Source organism: Triturus cristatus, chromosome 12 (assembly GCF_964204655.1).
Source record: "Triturus cristatus chromosome 12, aTriCri1.1, whole genome shotgun sequence".
Classification (NCBI taxonomy): domain Eukaryota; kingdom Metazoa; phylum Chordata; class Amphibia; order Caudata; family Salamandridae; genus Triturus; species Triturus cristatus.
Window position 1 is genome coordinate 226444234 of NC_140595.1, and position 17133 is coordinate 226461366.

Sequence of the window (17133 nt, forward strand, 5' to 3'; positions counted from 1 at the left end):
ATTCGCAGGCTTAATGACCACTGTAAAGCTCACCTGGTCCAGGCATACCTCCATAAGGTATAGTGTCAACATTTGTTTCTTGCAGGGACTGCACCTAACACAAGCATCCACTCCAGGACTCCACACCAAGTGGTGTAGTGAAACCCAAACAGTGCCTTAGTACGCCATCTCAAAGCTCTTTTTTTGTTGATCACATAAGGTTTTTCGGTGGCTGCTCAGTCAAGCCAGACCTAAAAATGAAGTTTTTGTAAGTAAGTTAAAAGTGTCTATAGAGGGACAAGTAAGCAAGGATAGATTGAGGAAGAAAGCAGAGGAAGGTGTATGGAATAAGAAAACGTAAAGGTAAGGGGTTCTTCTTATTGGAATTGAAATGTATATGAGAGGCAGTACGGTGGAGGCTAGGAGAAGACGTTGGGAAGGAGTCTGGGGAGGTGGGGAAAGCAAAATCAAGTAAGGAGGTTAGGAAGGATGGAAAATGTTTATGAAGATTATGATAGCAACGATTTATTTTCTGCTGTGGGAGCTGGCGTTTATTCATTCGACTAGGGCCTTCCTCTCGGTTTCTCGGATTAGCTGGTGGTACCATTTCTGGACGGCATTGACTGCGTCTTTTTCCACTTCCTCTTTGCTGGTTGCCGTTTCTATTCCAGTTGTTTGCAGTGCTGATTAATTATTCTGAGGTCTTACTCTTCTGTGTACCAGCTGGCTTGGTTTTGCTCTGTAGCTTCTTTTCTTGTGAGCCAGAGTGTCAGCGCAGTTGGTGATCCACTTGTTGAAGTTTTCGATGCATGGGGAACTCCAGAGAAGCTGCTCGGGAGAGCATTCAAGATCAACATGCTGGGAGATGTGCAAGCTGAAGATTGTAGGTCTCCAACAGAACCTATAGTGTGGCAGTTTTTCGCAATCATTCCTGGAAAAAAAAAGCTGTCTGCAAAATATCACATACACATTATGAGACAAAAAAACTCAGGCAAACATCTTTTGTACATCTTCTACGTACAAGCAACTTCATGCTTGGCATCTGACAATTTAATGTAGTCAAAAGGAAGAGGGACTGTGAAGAGGTGCTGTCTACATCTGAAGCTGCATTGAAGCAAGCCATTTCTCCTGGCGACAGATTGCCACCAGATGTCATTCAACGGGAGCAGCATGAGTGCTGCATGCTTCACCACAATTGGCTTACACTGCTTGGTTTGCAGCACAGTCATTTCCATGGGAGAACAGGGTGTGCAGCACAAAAAACAAGTCATTCTACACCATTTGACTTGCAGATCTTTTCTTTTGGTTCTTTGATGTTCCTTTTCCACAGTTCAAGTTCTATTTTATTTATTTTTTTAGTTTCCAGGGAGTCTGTATGACAGTCTGTGCAGCATCAGGGACATGAGAAAGATGGGTGAAATTATATGTTTGAAAGTCTGTGACAGATTGCATGACGCTAAGTGAGTGAGAGGGATTGTACTCTGGGGCGTGCCTGCAGGGCCTGGACCCTATGCAAACCCTGCATCCAACTGGTAAGAGCTTCCAGTCCTTGATGTGCTACAAGAATAGGTGCCAGGCCAGGGTACTGACTCCTCAGTGGAATGCAAAAATAGTGGACAGGTTCTGCACCCCACCCCCGTGGGTGTATAAACCCTGCTCTGCACAGCCGCAGGCCCTGTGCCACAAGGGTGTGCTGCTGCAGCAGTTGACTCTCCACAGGTGGTTAACACCATTTGCTCACACCACAAAACCATACACAGCATGGATTGGCTGAAGGAGCATCCCTTTCTTCCCAGTCTTCACATAATTAACACATATACCCTTTTGGAAGCCCTTTTTCCTTTATACAAGCATTTTATTTTATTAACTCATTGTTTGTGCAGATTTTTTAATCCCCAGATCTTTGGTTCCAAAGCTAAATTCAATTTTCTGTATGAGTTTCTCATTGCACTTTTGACAGTTTAACATGGGATCTGTGAATCTGAAATCATCAAAAAAGTGTCCTTAATCTCATAGAGTAAGACGTGGGCGCAGGACTTGCTCTACATCAATACCATACGGCTGACCCTAGGTACAGCATGACTGCCATGAGCAGTGGGGCAGTGGGGCAGTGGCGGCTCCTCCGCTAAGTAGGAGGAGCGTTGCCCCTCTGCTTTAAGAGCAGTGCAGCAGAAAAATAAAATGAGAATAACCTTGTTATTATCATTTCATTTTTCACTACGGGCTGGGTTAGGGCAGGGCTATGGTTACAGAGGGAAGGGTGGTTTGCACCCTCCAAGTGCACATGACTGCTTGGCTGGCCCTCTTGGGCCGGACAAACAGTTATGCGCACATTGTATGTTCCCCACCAGGCTGTAGTGCACAGCCTTGTGAGGAACATGCCCAGCCTCCCATTCCCCGTCTGAGTGCTGAACCACTGTGCTCAGACCAATCACAACGCTGCTTTGCAGCACTGTGATTGGCTTAGTGGAGGGATCCTGTCTGCTTCCTTCCGCTACTGAAGCAGAGGAAGGTGGTGTGTGAAGGGACCAAAGGGGAGAGACTGCGGCCGGCAAAATTTTAATTTTTTTTTTTTTGTCTCTTCGTCACCCCAGCTCCCCTTGTTCCCTGCCAGCCGCCACTGCAGTGGGGATTCCTCTCCCATGGAGGGTATAGAATGGGACCCAGCCAGAGGCCAGGCTCTGTGCCCCACCTTCTGTGGTGGCTGCCAGAGAGTGGGTAACCTCCCCATTCTGCCTGACTGATGATGATGATATAAGTCAGCACTTTATTCTCACTTTTTCCCTTACTTTTGTCCCCTATTAAGTCTGGTGGGTTTTCAGCCTCCCTGGGTGGGTAGATTGGGTTGTTTTCCATCTATCTACCTCTCTGATCCCCATTGGGGGACTACAGAGAGACGGGCTAGGATACTGGGCCATAGCTGTGGGGGCTGGGGTTATTTGCCTGCACTGTCTCAGGATCCTTCGTACTACAGCTCTGAAGTCTGGTCGGAGTGCAATCCTTTTAGCACTTGACTTTGCAGTCGTAATGGAGTCAGCAGCTGCTCAGGGAGGTCAGCACCACACCCATCAACCCCGTTATACCATTAATCAGCCCCGTGCTTCTCTTCTAAAAAGACCTGTACTTTATTTTACCAATGGCACAATAATACTACAACAATGGGTTGGATACCCAATGCCTGGGTGTAAGTACCATGTGATTCAAGGTGGGGTCCTCCCTGCTAGGTGTTGCCCCCTTTCTTTGTCAACTCTAAGAACTTGAGATATTGGTACAATATACTCCAGATCTGGTACTTTACCCTGCCCCCCCCCCCCACACACACAGTCACTTCTTGGGGCAAAGTAGTCCGTATAGACTCTCATGCTTTTCTCTTGTGTTGGCATGGAGCTGCTATGGGTCTTATGACTAGCAGGGCACATGTTGTGATCCCGATCTGGTGAGATAGCTACTGTTCTTCAGAGGTCAGCACAAGAGCGGCAACCCTCTTCCGAGCTCCGGCAGTCTTTAAGCACAGGTGGGCCCAAATTTTCTGAGTACGCTATCGACTGTAAGTCGCAGTGGGTCTATTTGAGTGGAGCCACAGTCCACTTTACTAAATGTCAGGCTCCAGTATTGACTGAGTACTTCTAGTCTCATAATCATAATCAATAATCTTTATTCGGATATAAAAATATCCATAAAAGATGCACATCATAAAACAATCATACAACCGTTAAAAAATTTGAATCAATTATACACATTACATATAAAATAAATGATAATAAAAACCCCGTTATACATACAGGTTAATAGGATAAAAACGGGACAATCAAATACTGTAAACCTTTGTGTGCGACTTTCATACATTGGATAGTACAGAGTGGATCTGCGAGCGGCCGATAGGTCCTACACAATTATCTACTACCTACTTCATGGGACCTCTCCTCTAGTGATTCTTAGTTTGACTGCCAGTCGCAGAAAGTGCACAGTGCTAAATAATACAAAAGGGTCGGTGGACTGTTTAAGAAATAGAAGGGCCACTTTGGCCTGTCTGATTTTAGATCGTCTTAGTACAGTTTTTAAGAACCGGGATCTTGGGAGTGCATAAAAGGGACAGAGTAGGACGAAATGAAGGGTATCTTGCGGAGATCTTAGATCGCAGCCGCAACACCCTTTTGTCCTAACATCGATTACAAATCCAGCTGGGACTGACAGGATGTGGTGCAAGAGGTTTAACCTAAATCTGGTCATCAGGAATCTATCCTGTCTATTATGTATATTAGACAGGTAGAATTCCATCCCCAAAGAGGTTTTTGTAAGCTGATATTGACTTACACTGCTTTTCCGCCCTTCTCTGTCCTCTCTGGCCCTGACTGTGTATCGCAGGAAATCTGCCTTTATGAGACCCTTGTCCCTATTAACTAGTATAGATGGATTATTGAAAAAATTTACATGGCCCAATCTATTTAGTACGTCCCTTACGTATTTGAGCCAAGGTATTTGAAACCCCTTTTCCCCCCTCATGCAATCCTCCAGGATTTGTCTACTTAGCAATGCCTCAGGATTTGTCCAAATTTTGACCCAACAAATTATCGGGTTGAGCTGTGCCCTATCACTGAGGTGGGGGATACCCAGTTCCTCATGAACAATGTAGGAGGGGATACATTGAGGCACTTGCAGGAGTCTCCTTAAGAACTTATTTTCTTCCGTTTGGATTTTTTGCCCGTCTATAAACCCCCACACCTCACTCCCATACAGTGTCTTAGCACAACAGACCGACCTATATAAATTTGCTATTTCATTGGGCGACCAGCGGCCAAGTCTGCTCGCATAATTCATAATTGACCCTACAGCACTAGGGTATTGGCTGCATTTGTGCCTTGCAAGGGATTTGAAGCTGAGGTCCTTATCAAACGTGATCCCCAAATAATTAAAATTTTTTACCTTCTCCAGTTTGTGAGTACCTATGGAGAAAGTACAGTTCTTTAGAGGCGTTTTACCCACTTCCATAACATAAGACTTTGAGAGGTTGGGAACTAAGTCTAAGTCTGCCATAAAGCGTACAAAACCACTTATAAGGGTCTGCAAGCTCCTTCCTGTGCGCGCCAGGAGTACCGCGTCCTCTGCGTAAAGGAGGACCGGTATACTTCTCCTCCCAATGCAGGGACAATCGGCCTCCAGGTCTCCAAGCGCCTTGTCGAGCCCGTTGATATAGAGCGTGAACAAAAAAGGAGCAAGAATGCATCCTTGTCTCACCCCTCCACGACACCGAAAGTCCTCTGTGACATCCCCCTTCTCAGTAAATCTGACCCGTGCCGTGGTGTTTACATGGAGTGTTCGTAGAATATAGATCAAACCTGGATCAACGCCCAAAGCATCCAGGATCTCCCACAGCTTTCTTCTGTTTACACAGTCGAATGCTGCTGAGAGATCCATAAATGCCAAGTAAACTGTGCCTTCCCTGGCCACAGTATACTTTGCTACCAGATGATAAAGGTTGAGGCATTGATCAGTTGTGGAACGCCCATTTCGGAACCCGTACTGCACGTCCGTGATGATGTTCTTCTCATCGGCCCAAACCATTAGACGGTTTAAAACGACTCCCCCCAGAATTTTCGCCGTAACGTCTATAAGGGAAATTGGGCGGTAACACTGTGGGTCGCTTCTATTACCCTTTTTAAATATTGGCACAATGATGGCCGTGGACCAGGATCTGGGCATGCCTGCTTCGATGGCTGTATTAAACACCAGTATCGGAGCCCAGAGGTCTACCTGACTTTTAAAAAGATCCGGGGGTATCCCATCCGGCCCCGGTGCCTTCCTCAATACCAAGCCCTCTATCCCCAGTTTGACCTCGGAAACCGTAATGGGTGTCCAGTCACCGCTGGGAAATCCTGCGACTGGAATTGGCTGCTCCACAGGCTCGCCGCGATTATATAGTCCTCTGAAGTGCGCCGCCCATTCGTCTGGCAAGATATGAGATGCCACCTGCGGCTTATTTGGGGGTTGGAAGCACGGGGCATTTATGATCCTCCAAAAACTAGTCATATCGTGAAGCTCCGCGGCCTCTCTCAAAGATTCCCAGGCCTCTATTTGTAGGGAAGTTTTTCGCGACTTAGTGGCCTTTTTATACCGGGCCCTACAGGCAGCGATCTTTCCTTTGTCCCTTGGAACTGTTATTAGTGCCGTCTTCAGGTCCCTGTGGGATCTAGAACAGTTCTTGTCGAACCATCTAGGGCAGAGATCTGCCTGGGACTTTGGTTTGCTCCTTAAGAGGGTATCTATGTGCTGGGCAGTACCCACAAACGCTGCAATCAGGTCCGTCCCCTCAACAGTAAGATCTAAACACCTCCACATGTGATTCTCGGCATTGGCAAGGAGTGCTCTATGGAGTTCTTCCCCATCAATGTTGCCCCATCTAATTCTTCTTCCCTGGTCCCTTGCCTTAAATTCACCCGTAGTGGTCCTTCTATCCATTTTAGTGCAGGGATTAATGTCCTCCAATGACATTACCAGGGGGTTATGGTCACTAAACACACTGGGCACTATCCTAAAGTGGCCTACCCTACTTGTTAAAACGGTGGAAATGAAAATGTAGTCAATTATTGAATTACATCCCCTTCCCTTAAAGGAGGGGGCAATATTGTTAGAATTCCCACAATCAATCATATCCATTGTCTGAATTAAGGCAAACTTACTCAAGATTGTGCTCAGTGCCAAACCCTCTCTGGAATGCTCCGGATGCCATCCCTTGGTGGAGGGACAATCATCCCAGATGCCACCTTCCCATTTCAAATATGGGCACTGGTGGCAATTAAAGTCACCCATAAGGATTAACTGGGATCCTGCATCCCCTGTATCCTGTAGGCTGGCCAGTCTCTCCTCTAGCTCCGCCAAATTTGTCAAGGATTGTCCCGCATTATAAAAATTTATAAAAATAAGCTTTAAGCCCGTCAGTGAGTATTTTACGCCCTGTAGGCAGCATGAATCCCACCCCAGATCTTGCCACTTCCCTTGCAGCGTCAGTGCTGCATACAGTATTAATCCACCCTTGGCACGGCCCATACAAGATTTCCGGGCCGGCACGAAAAACATTTTGTATCCTTCCAGGAATGGGACAGTTTTATTGGTTTCCCATGTTTCCTGTAAGCAAATAACTTGGAATTTTTTTAATAAAAACTAACCATTCAGTGTTTAGAATCTTGCCTGCAAGCCCTGCAATATTCCAGGAGATGATCCTCAGATCCTTAAGGTTTGGGTCTAAACCCCTAGTCGCTCCGATCATCTTTCTTGAGAGAGGGCAGATTTCAGGGCCAGTTGCCAATAATGGCCTAACTTCTAGTCTCTTTTAAGGGCATAACAGCAGCAATCCAATCAGATGCTTGTTATCTTCAGCACTAAGTCAGCTGATGGTGCATTGAGGTGACCGCCTCGTTGTTGCAAGCGTAGTCCACTCGGGGGTGTGAAGGGGGTTAGTGCCGGGTTAGACACTCATCGGGGGTTTCCCTGTATGGGCACCACAGGTTTACAGTCCTCACTTATGGGGTGACTAAGAACTGCACAGCACAGTTGGTAGTGCTTCTGTCCTGCATTTAAGAGTCGCAGGCATGTAGCGTTTGCCATGGGGCAATTCTCAGTTTTCAGCTTCAGATGGTTGATGAGGACGACTAGGATGACATGGGAGACCTCTTGGGCATGCTGTGGAAGTGTTGCAGTTCAATCTAGATACACTGTGGACCACTCTCTCCTTGGTCAGATGGAATGTGGAACTGGAACAGTGAGTGGGTCAACACTTCCAACTTTTATTCAGAGTTATAATCCACAGCCCCTGTCATCTGTCTGTCCTTTCTGAACCTGTTTGAATTGTTTCCCTTTTCTTATGTTCAGCTGCTGTTTTTGTCTTGAGTGATGCTTTTATCAGAAGGGTACTCTCCAGGCTGAAGCATCCTCAAAGATGTGAGTGGTCTATACAGGACCATCTCCAGTCACACCTACCCATGATCAGGGCAAGATACAAAGGGCTGCTTCCATTTTTAGAGGACTGTTCATGTGTTGAACAGGAACTGCAATCTCGTCATTCACCAAATGGCAGATTTGAAGACTAATCAGCAACCCTGTGGTTCAGAAAAGACCTAATCGTACTTCTAAGGGAAAACCTGTCTTCCCCATTCCAGTGCCTGGATTTCCACCCTACCATTCTAAAGAATGTTAGCAATAGATTTTGACTGTCTGGAAATGCAACCTTCCCTCCATCTTGTGCACTTAAACATGCCAGGGACTTCCAAAATAGAACCCACATTGCCATGTTTATCTGTGGCTCATTCATGCAGTGCATACCAATTTTATAAAGCACGCATTAAGGCACGAAGGATCTTTGAGTTAGAAACCTATGCTCACTACTAGCAGTGACATTTTATGTGGCCAGGGAAATAATCTCCTATTCTCTTGACGCAGTTAAAAAGACCTTGTCATACTAAAATCATTCTGAAAAACTGTTTGATGCCACCACAACGCTACACGCATGAACCACTCACAGGAAAAGAAGTCCTCCAGTCACTATAGAGGGTCTGCTTGGTGTGTCTTTCTAAGTTCAACACAAGTCTAGGACTATTTGTAAGCCACATACATTAGATTAGCATGAGGCTTGGGATGAAAACCAGAACACTAGATACTGGCAGTCAGCCCCGCAGGGCAGGCTTCACAACTGTGCACCATGCATGGGACTTATCTGTCTCAACACTGCCTGTCCTGGAGAGAGGATGGTTAGGAAAGCCCACTCGCCCATCTGTGAGATATGTGAGAAACTGAAAGGGCTGTTGGGGTTTGTGCATTCTGGAAGTGCACTGTACCCCAGGGGATTCTGGGTAAGAAAATGTTACGGGATCCATGCAAGCCACACCTCCCTGGACTCCCCTGAGTGTCACATTTTCAGAAATGGCTGGGTTTGGTAGGTTTTCCTTGATGGCCACCGAGCCCAGGCCCAAACTACGCAGATTACCCCCTTGTAAAACCAGGTTGTTTTGTGATGGCTAATTTGAATGTCTCCGCAATATGTTTTGAGCTGTTTCCTGTCGCAGGGACTAGGCCTACCCACACAGGTGAGATACCATTTTTATCAGGAGACTTGGGAGAATGTAGGGTGGATGGAAGTTTGTGGCTCCCTACAGATTCTAATCTAGAACGTCCCATCACAAAATGCGAAGGAAAAAATATGTATATATATGTTAAGACAAATTTAGAGATTTGCAGGGGATTCTGGGTAACAGAACCTGGTGAGAGCCACACAGTCACCCCAACCTGGATTCTCCTGGGTGTCTAGTTTTCAAAAATATACAGGTTTGCTAGGTTTCCCTAGTTCCTGGCTGAGCTAGGGCCCAAAATCCACAGCTAGACACATTGCAAAAAAAGGTCTGTTTAGAGTGAAACATGTGATGTGTCCATGTTGTGCTTTGGGCCGTTTCCTGTCTCGGGCACTAGGCCTAACCACACAAGTGAGGTACCATTTTTATCGGGAGACTTGGGGTAACGCAGAGTAGTAGAACAAGTTTTATTACCAAATGTCTTTCTCTAGATTTGTGCCTTCCATGTAAGACCATGTGTAACAAGCATCGGCATAGCCAATAGGTCTCGCTTTTGGGACCTTATAAGTATTTAGTTATGCAACTGTTGCATGGCTAAACACTTATAAGGTCCCAAAGGCAAGACCTATTGGCTATGCCAATGCTTGTTTTCTTTCTAATCGCGGCACTGGTGCTTTACTTTTAACATTAAAAGTAAAGCGCGGGTGCCGCGATTATAGCAAAAGTAAATAAATAGATGTTTGTTTCTATTTCTTTACTTTTGCTATAATCGCGGCACCGGCGCTTTACTTTTAATGTTAAAAGTAAAGCACCGGTGCCACGATTAGCAAGCTAAAAATGCTACCGCCGGCCGCAGCTTGCAGTGCATGTGCGCGCGCAGCAGTAATCACGCCATATGGCGCCTCTGCTGAAGCGTGCGCCCGCGCACATGCACTGCAAGCTGTAGCCGGCAGTAGCATTTTTTTAAAGCCCTTACTAAAGTCTCTCCGAGCAGTGCATGCGCGCTGACTCAGCGAGACTTAAAATTATTATTATTTTTTTTAAGTATTTTTGAAAAATGCCCTGTAAGTCACACGCTGGTATGTGTGCCCACAAATTTACAGATGTGCAAATAATCACAGCGTCTAAACTCAATATCATGTTCCGATTTTGGAAATACATAGGTTTCTTTGATACCTATTTTTCACTCTTTATATTTTACCAAATGAACTGCTCTATACCCAGTACACAATGAAACACCATTGCAAGGTGCAGGTCAGTTATTGGCTCTTGGTACCTCAGCTTCTTGGTCAACCTGCAGGCGCTATATATACCAGCAACCAGACGGGTCCAGCGGACAGAACAGTGTATTGCTTTAGAAAATCTTCCATAGTTAGAAGAAGTTACAAATGAAAACATAGGTACAAACAGCTGTTTTTGTTTTATTGTGGGGCTTTTTTCAACTCTATTTCAATATATTTTTTTATTTCAACTATTACTCTCTATAGGAAAACCTTGAAGGATCTACACAAATGATCCCTGCTGAATTCAGAATTTTGTCTACTTTTCAGAAATGTATAGCTTTCCGGAATACGCTATTGGTTTCACATCTATTTCTACCACTAACCTGGAAGGATTTTGAAAGCACAAAAAATAGGATGAATGGGCTGCGACCCAGTAAAATGCTAAAACTATGTTGACAAATTTGGTTTTCTTACAAAAGTTTGCCTGTTCCTGACAGCTGGTAAGATGGTGCTTTTAGCACTGCAAACCCATTTTTGATACTATTCACAGGTTAAAAAAAAAAACACACTTTTTTGTGCTGCACTTTTTTCCTGTTTTCCCCCCAAAAACAACATATTAGCTGTATTTTTGTTAATTTTTTGGTCCCTTCCTGTAGAATCCAGAAACCCTGGGTATCTTAAGAATCCCCAGGATGTTGGAAGAGAAGGACACAAATATGGTATGGATACCTAATGTGACAAAAAGTTATGATGGCTTAAGCATGCACTACCCCAACTAGCCAAAAAAAAAGCTTAGTACAGGGAGGAAAGGGCTTAGTCGCAAAGGGGTTAAAAAAAACATCCAGTTGCATCCTGTGCAGGGCAGATTGGGAGTAAATTATCTAATCTGTTTGCCAGGGGTCCGAAAGACTGCTAGTGTCTTTAGGGGTGGCAGATGGCCTGGTGCCTGAATGCTCTGGTTACCACCTTATATCTTTTTTACAAAATTGAAAATCCCTAATGTTTAGGGAGCTTTATTATCCAAGTCCCTCCTATCTCTGGAGGGCAGATTAGGGTAACTCCCCCTCCCATCCCTATTCAACCCCCCTCAACTCCTGGGCAGGGGCTGAAGTCATGCCCCACATATCCCTAAATCCTTCTTTTTCTATATTTGTGACAATGCCCCCCCCCCCCCCCCCACCAGCCCCCGCTTGATGATCACCGCTGCAGAGCGATCACTAAGCTTGGACCCACTCACTATACACCTTGGATGGCCATTTCTGGTTCGTGGTAGACAGGCACCACAAACATGGAGTAGTGTTACACTTAAAAAAAAAAAATAGCCTTATAAAGTCTTTCCGCCCTCATGGAGGACGTACCCAAGAATATGTTAAAAAATAAATGGGATTGGGATGGCTTGACCTGGTATGAGATCATATCCCAACCCCCAACTGCACTGAAAGTTTCTGCTTCTAGTGTAGGGAAAGGGACCTTTTGATGGTTTTCGGTGCTCATGTGGGGGAGATATGCCAACTGAGCACCAATCGCATCGAGAGTAAAAAGAGCACAGTGGCTCCTAAGCTTTCACTTTGAAGTCTGATGTCTGTGCACTGTGTGCATGCATTGATCGTCATTCAGGAACAAACATGGCCTCAGGCTGCTGGGGAAGCTTTTTCTCTGCAGACCTAGCTGAAAATAGAACAAGCATTTGCAAGGCTATCAGTCTTGCCTTTGGGACCTTATAAGTATTTAGCAATGCAGGACATTACTGCAGGTACAGCAAGATTTACTGTTGTACTGTGCACGCAGTGAAAGGGTGCAGTGCCAAAGGATGTCACTAGGTGTCCCTTGGGGCCACATAAGGTACTGCACCCTGCAACATGGATAGGAAAAGGCTATGGTGCAGCGGTGAGAGCTGTAGAAGGTGGAGCCTGGGATCCATGTTCGAGTCTGGTGTCTGCTCCACTTAAATGAAAGCTACTAATTTAAAATAAGGATAAGAAATTAATGCAACGGTCTCGGAGGTGGGGGCGGGTAAGCAGTGTTGTGTGAGGGGGTAGGGTAAGGAGATTTAAATGAGGGCATTGCACTACAAATCATGCAAAAATTAATCAAACGGCCGGGAATAATAGATTAGCAAAACGAGCAGTGGCCTCGGAGGGATGGTGGGGGCTTGCGAGCAGTGTTGTGGGTGGAGTGAGGGGAGGCACGGTGAGATTAAGGGGAGGGCAAGCAACTATATGAATGGCTTCGAAAGGATGGAAGACAGACTGGGCCTAGCCCGGAATCAAACTTGAGAATTACAGACCCCTGCTTTGCTCAGCAGTGAGTGTTTAACTCCCCGAGTCATGTTGGAGGCTTTGTGGCATTATTATAGGTCAAATATAATGCTAGTTAATCTTTTCAGTGTCAGTTTATTTGCAATTTACATAAACTCTTAAGTACAGGAAGTGAACCAGCTGAGAGTCTGGAGATGTTAGATGTCCAATCTCTACTCTGAAAAAATGCAGCTGAGGTGCTTTAACTCACAGCTATACATTTACACTGTGATTGTTATTTCTAAATTCAGGGACACAAAATCGCATTCTGTTGAATAACATATTCAGTGGATTAAAAGTTTAGAATGTTCTTTGTCACAATAGTTCAGCGTCACCAAAGAAATCGTTTTACATCATGTTGGTTGCAGACTGTGTACGTTATGTATGTATGTACATGGTATTTCTATAGTGTGAACCTTGCCAAAAGGCAGCAAAATACAGCTGGGTACACCGATGAGAAGATAGTGTGATGTCACTGGGAAATCACTGTTTTTTTCTCATACGTTGCTTTTACACATTACTGCTTTCTGAGATTTGTAGTCTTGGTTCTTTTTTAAATTATTCTAATTGGACCAATGCATCTGATAACAATGATGGATGAAAGCAAAGCCCAGAAACGGAAAAGAGGTGCCCCGGTGATAATGGTGCCACCGTGTCGCCCTGCAAAAGAGGTTGCTTTAATATGTATTCTCTCAGAGTGCATGCCACAACAAAAAAAAGAAGTCATCTATGGATTGCTAGTATAGGTTGGTTACTTATTACCAGGGCCGGCTTTAGCGCTGTTGACGCCCAGTTCGACAATGCTTGTTGGTGCTCTCCAATGACCTCATTCTCCATAAATTCCCTCACTCCTATCCTCCAACAGTGCCTCTCAAGTCTCCACAACCACTCGCTCATATGCATTTATTTTGTTTTATAGCTCTACTTAACCAGAGTAGGGTGTCCGAGACCTTTACATCACACACACATTGTACAGAGACAATGAATCAAATGTGTGTAAATAACTCTCTAGGAAAGGTTACATAAGACAAAGAGGACTACAAGGTGCAGGCATCACATGTCACCCATACTGGTAGACCGTATGTTTTAAGAGCGCTTGGTCTGGAGAAGCACAAAGACACGATTTGAAACCTAACATCGTAGTTAGGAGTTGATTTTACTAATAAGAATCGATTTCTACCCAAATGAGCCACTTTTAGCAACATTAGGATAGTGAAAAAAATCAGAACGCTCTAATCTGCACCCAGGGCCGCTGGAGTTATATGGTTTTGCAGCATTTATTACAATCTTATAGATTTGCGGTACTTGCCACATAGCTACTTATCTAATGCATTATCTGCTAACTCGAACAGTTCAAACGTTACTAAAACCGCGGCAACACATGTTGCCATTTAGTGGATGCCCTTTGCAAACGTAGAGTGGTCTACTTTTTGTTGCTTATTGCTATATTTGGGCATTATGCCAGTAGTCTTTAGCTGCAAACAATGCCCAGACAGTGTTTACAAGTATACAAATGACAGAATAATGAAAACTATCACAATATGTGCTGTATTATGCCACATGATTTGCTCAGCCCTCCTCTGCCGTATAATTCCTGTGGCCCTGCAGTTTGCATGCAGTTCTTTGATGGCATTTAATAGCTAACTTTAATATTCTAGGATTGAAACTTATAAACTGCAAGTAACAAAACCATCTCTCTGACAAAACCAGTAACCCGATCAACTGATACAATAAATGCACTGTAGTGATCTGCATGGTAAAGGTGCCTGCAGCAGGTATATTAGCCCTCTGCACTACTTTATGATAAGCCAAAACCCACCAGAGAAGATTCCATTTCTCTACAGCAGGCCCATTATCCACCAGAGTTATCTTGCCATGTTTGTGTTGCCTCAACACTGCTGAAGGCAAGGAACTCTGCAGCAGGTGCTTTTACATCCAAAATACATTTGGAAATTCAGCGCCCCCAGAGGTCCGCGCCCGGCACGGTGGCACCAGTCGCACTGCCCTGAAGCTGCCCCCATATATTACCTAAGCTTTACATTCCTGTTTAAAGGAACAGCGCATGCGGTCAGCTTTGCTGCCCACACTATCAACATGACCCCGGTGCCTGTGGTTAACAGAATCGGATCGATAAGTGAGTGGTGCGAGATGACTCCTTGTTACCAGGGGCAGTATTTCTCTCCCCGTCTTTCTTTTATTAGCCTCAAGCATTGTAGCACTGGCTCATTGCAACTCAAACAACTGGACTAACGCCCCTGAAAACAGTCCATAGTGAAAGGAAACCCCTGAGCTTGAATATACAGCCCGGACGATGTGAAGTCATCCAGTAAGTAACCTTACTGGTGATGGCTCTTTAAATCGAAAAATTACAATATTGTAATACCTGTGGTGCTACATAGAAGTGCTGGTTCTCTCCCATTAGTAGAATTGCACTTATGCTGAGAAGTGCTGGTTCTCTCCCATTAGTAGAATTGCACTTATGCTGAGAAGTGCTGGTTCTCTCCCATTAGTAGAATTGCACTTATGCTGAGTAGTGCTGGTTCTCTCCCATTAGTAGAATTGCACTTATGCTGAGAAGTGCTGGTTCTCTCCCATTAGTAGAATTGCACTTATGCTGAGAAGTGCTGGTTCTCTCCCATTAGTAGAATTGCACTTATGCTGAGTAGTGCTGGTTCTCTCCCATTAGTAGAATTGCACTTATGCTGAGAAGTGCTGGTTCTTTCCCGTTAGTAGAATTGCACTTATGCCGAGAAGTGCTTGTTCTCTCCCGTAGTAGAATTGCACTTGTGCTGAGAAGTGCTGGTTCTCTCCCATTAGTAGAATTGCACTTATGCTGAGAAGTGCTGGTTCTCTCCCATTAGTAGAATTGCACTTATGCTGAGAAGTGCTGGTTCTCTCCCATTAGTAGAATTGCACTTATGCTGAGAAGTGCTGGTGCTTTCCCCTTTTACTTAAAAAGTTTAGAATTCTTGCCCAATTAAAACACTGCCATGACTGGACGTTCAGTGGGAGTAATTGACACAACTGCCTGGTATTTGACTTAAAGCTTGATATCCGGGACCTATAATACACTTGCTGGAGCTCAATGGCTTTAAAAGGTGTATTCCAGAAACAATCACCCATCACGTAGCCCCAACAATACCTCCCAGACAGTTTTATATGCCACCCCTAATTTGCGCCCCGAACTACAGAATTTAAAAATCCAATCCATCGGCGAACAGACATGCTGTACCCATGCACAGAATGCACATAAGGCACCCATGCAGTCAAACCGCACAGAACAAAGGGATGGACGGACAGATGGATACAATTTTCATGTCCACCTAATTCACCTTCTGCAGAGAATACAGTATTTTAAGGTTAAGCAACGTACAGTGTCAACTCCCATTCTATCCCTGGCCTCTTCTTGAGTGATAGAATACTAAGGATTGGAAACCCATTCAGAGATCGAAGTGTAACAAGAAAAGCAGGTGACGTCAACAAAACGAGCCTTGGGTGATTTAGAAGAGGCAGCACTACCTCATAGCCAGGGCCACTGGAGTTATGTGGCAGGGAAGGGGCAGATTATGCAGCAGGGTTGACTTTTAATTATGTATCAAGTTAAGACAAAGTTTGCTGCAGAATGCGGCACATTTGGAATACTATTACTTCCTTGTTTTGTAATTTCTACACAGGTGTACATTTTCTGGCCAAGCTTTCACGTCATTTGTGCCAATATAACCCCTAAATACAGCAATAAGCGACAGAAAGGGGACCGATTAATGGTTGCCAAGAGCCTTCCACTGGGCGGTAACGCGTGTCGCTGCGATTTATATTAGTAATTTTTGATCCGTTTGAGTTTAAATAAAATTTTTGTTAAAATCTGCAAATTGTGCTGCGAGATTATGCGGCTGCAGCATCCATAATTGTGCAGAAAACGCTGCTGCTGCAAAATTGCATAATTCCATTGGCCCTACTCCTAGTTAACATTTTACTTATCAGTTCTTACTCTCTAGACACCTTCGCATCTGTAGGGCTCCCAAGAGATGGGTGGAAAGTCCAAGCACGCCCGGCGGACTAAGAGATTGAGGCAAATCTTGCCAAGCCATGAGGAATCCTAAGAGGTGAGTGGCAGACCTGAGAAAGTCACTGAACAAGTGAGCATGTACTGATCATGATCACTGAGTGACAGGCACAATAGTGAGTTGGGTAACAACAAACATTGCTATTTCGGCGCCAAGGTACCTTTTAGGATGAAGGTTTGCTTTGCATTTAAGTAATATTATGTATGCTGTATATTTACTTGTGGTGCACTAGAACCAGAAAACACAATGGGAACAGAAGCCTCAGGTCTTACTGTGAAACTTGCTTGCTCTGAATGGAAAGGGAATAGGTGTTGCTTTCAAGAGACGGAAGTGGTAGAAGTAGAAGAAAAAAACACTTTTTTAAGTGCCTGTATAAACGTATGTGGGGAAAATAGGAGTGAGACAACAAAGGCAAATCTGAAGACCGTGTAAAGCCAATGACTCAAGAGCAGGCAGTAAATGATGGAGCTAGCAAGGTTTAGCCAATGACTCAAGAGCAGGCAGTAAATGA

General features: G+C 44.7%; 1 protein-coding gene across 5 annotated transcripts in view; it reads left to right on the top strand.

Moving 5' to 3' along the window:
- Window positions 1-17133, top strand: part of ZDHHC1 (zDHHC palmitoyltransferase 1) — a 477328-nt gene that overhangs the window by 46468 nt on the left and 413727 nt on the right. The window contains exon 2 of one of the 5 annotated variants that reach the window (XM_085639634.1): window positions 16540-16661. The exons of the other annotated variants lie outside the window; for them this stretch is intronic. The gene's annotated coding sequence lies outside the window, so the exon portion shown is untranslated. The remainder of the gene's footprint in view (window positions 1-16539; window positions 16662-17133) is intronic. 5 annotated transcript variants of the gene reach the window in all.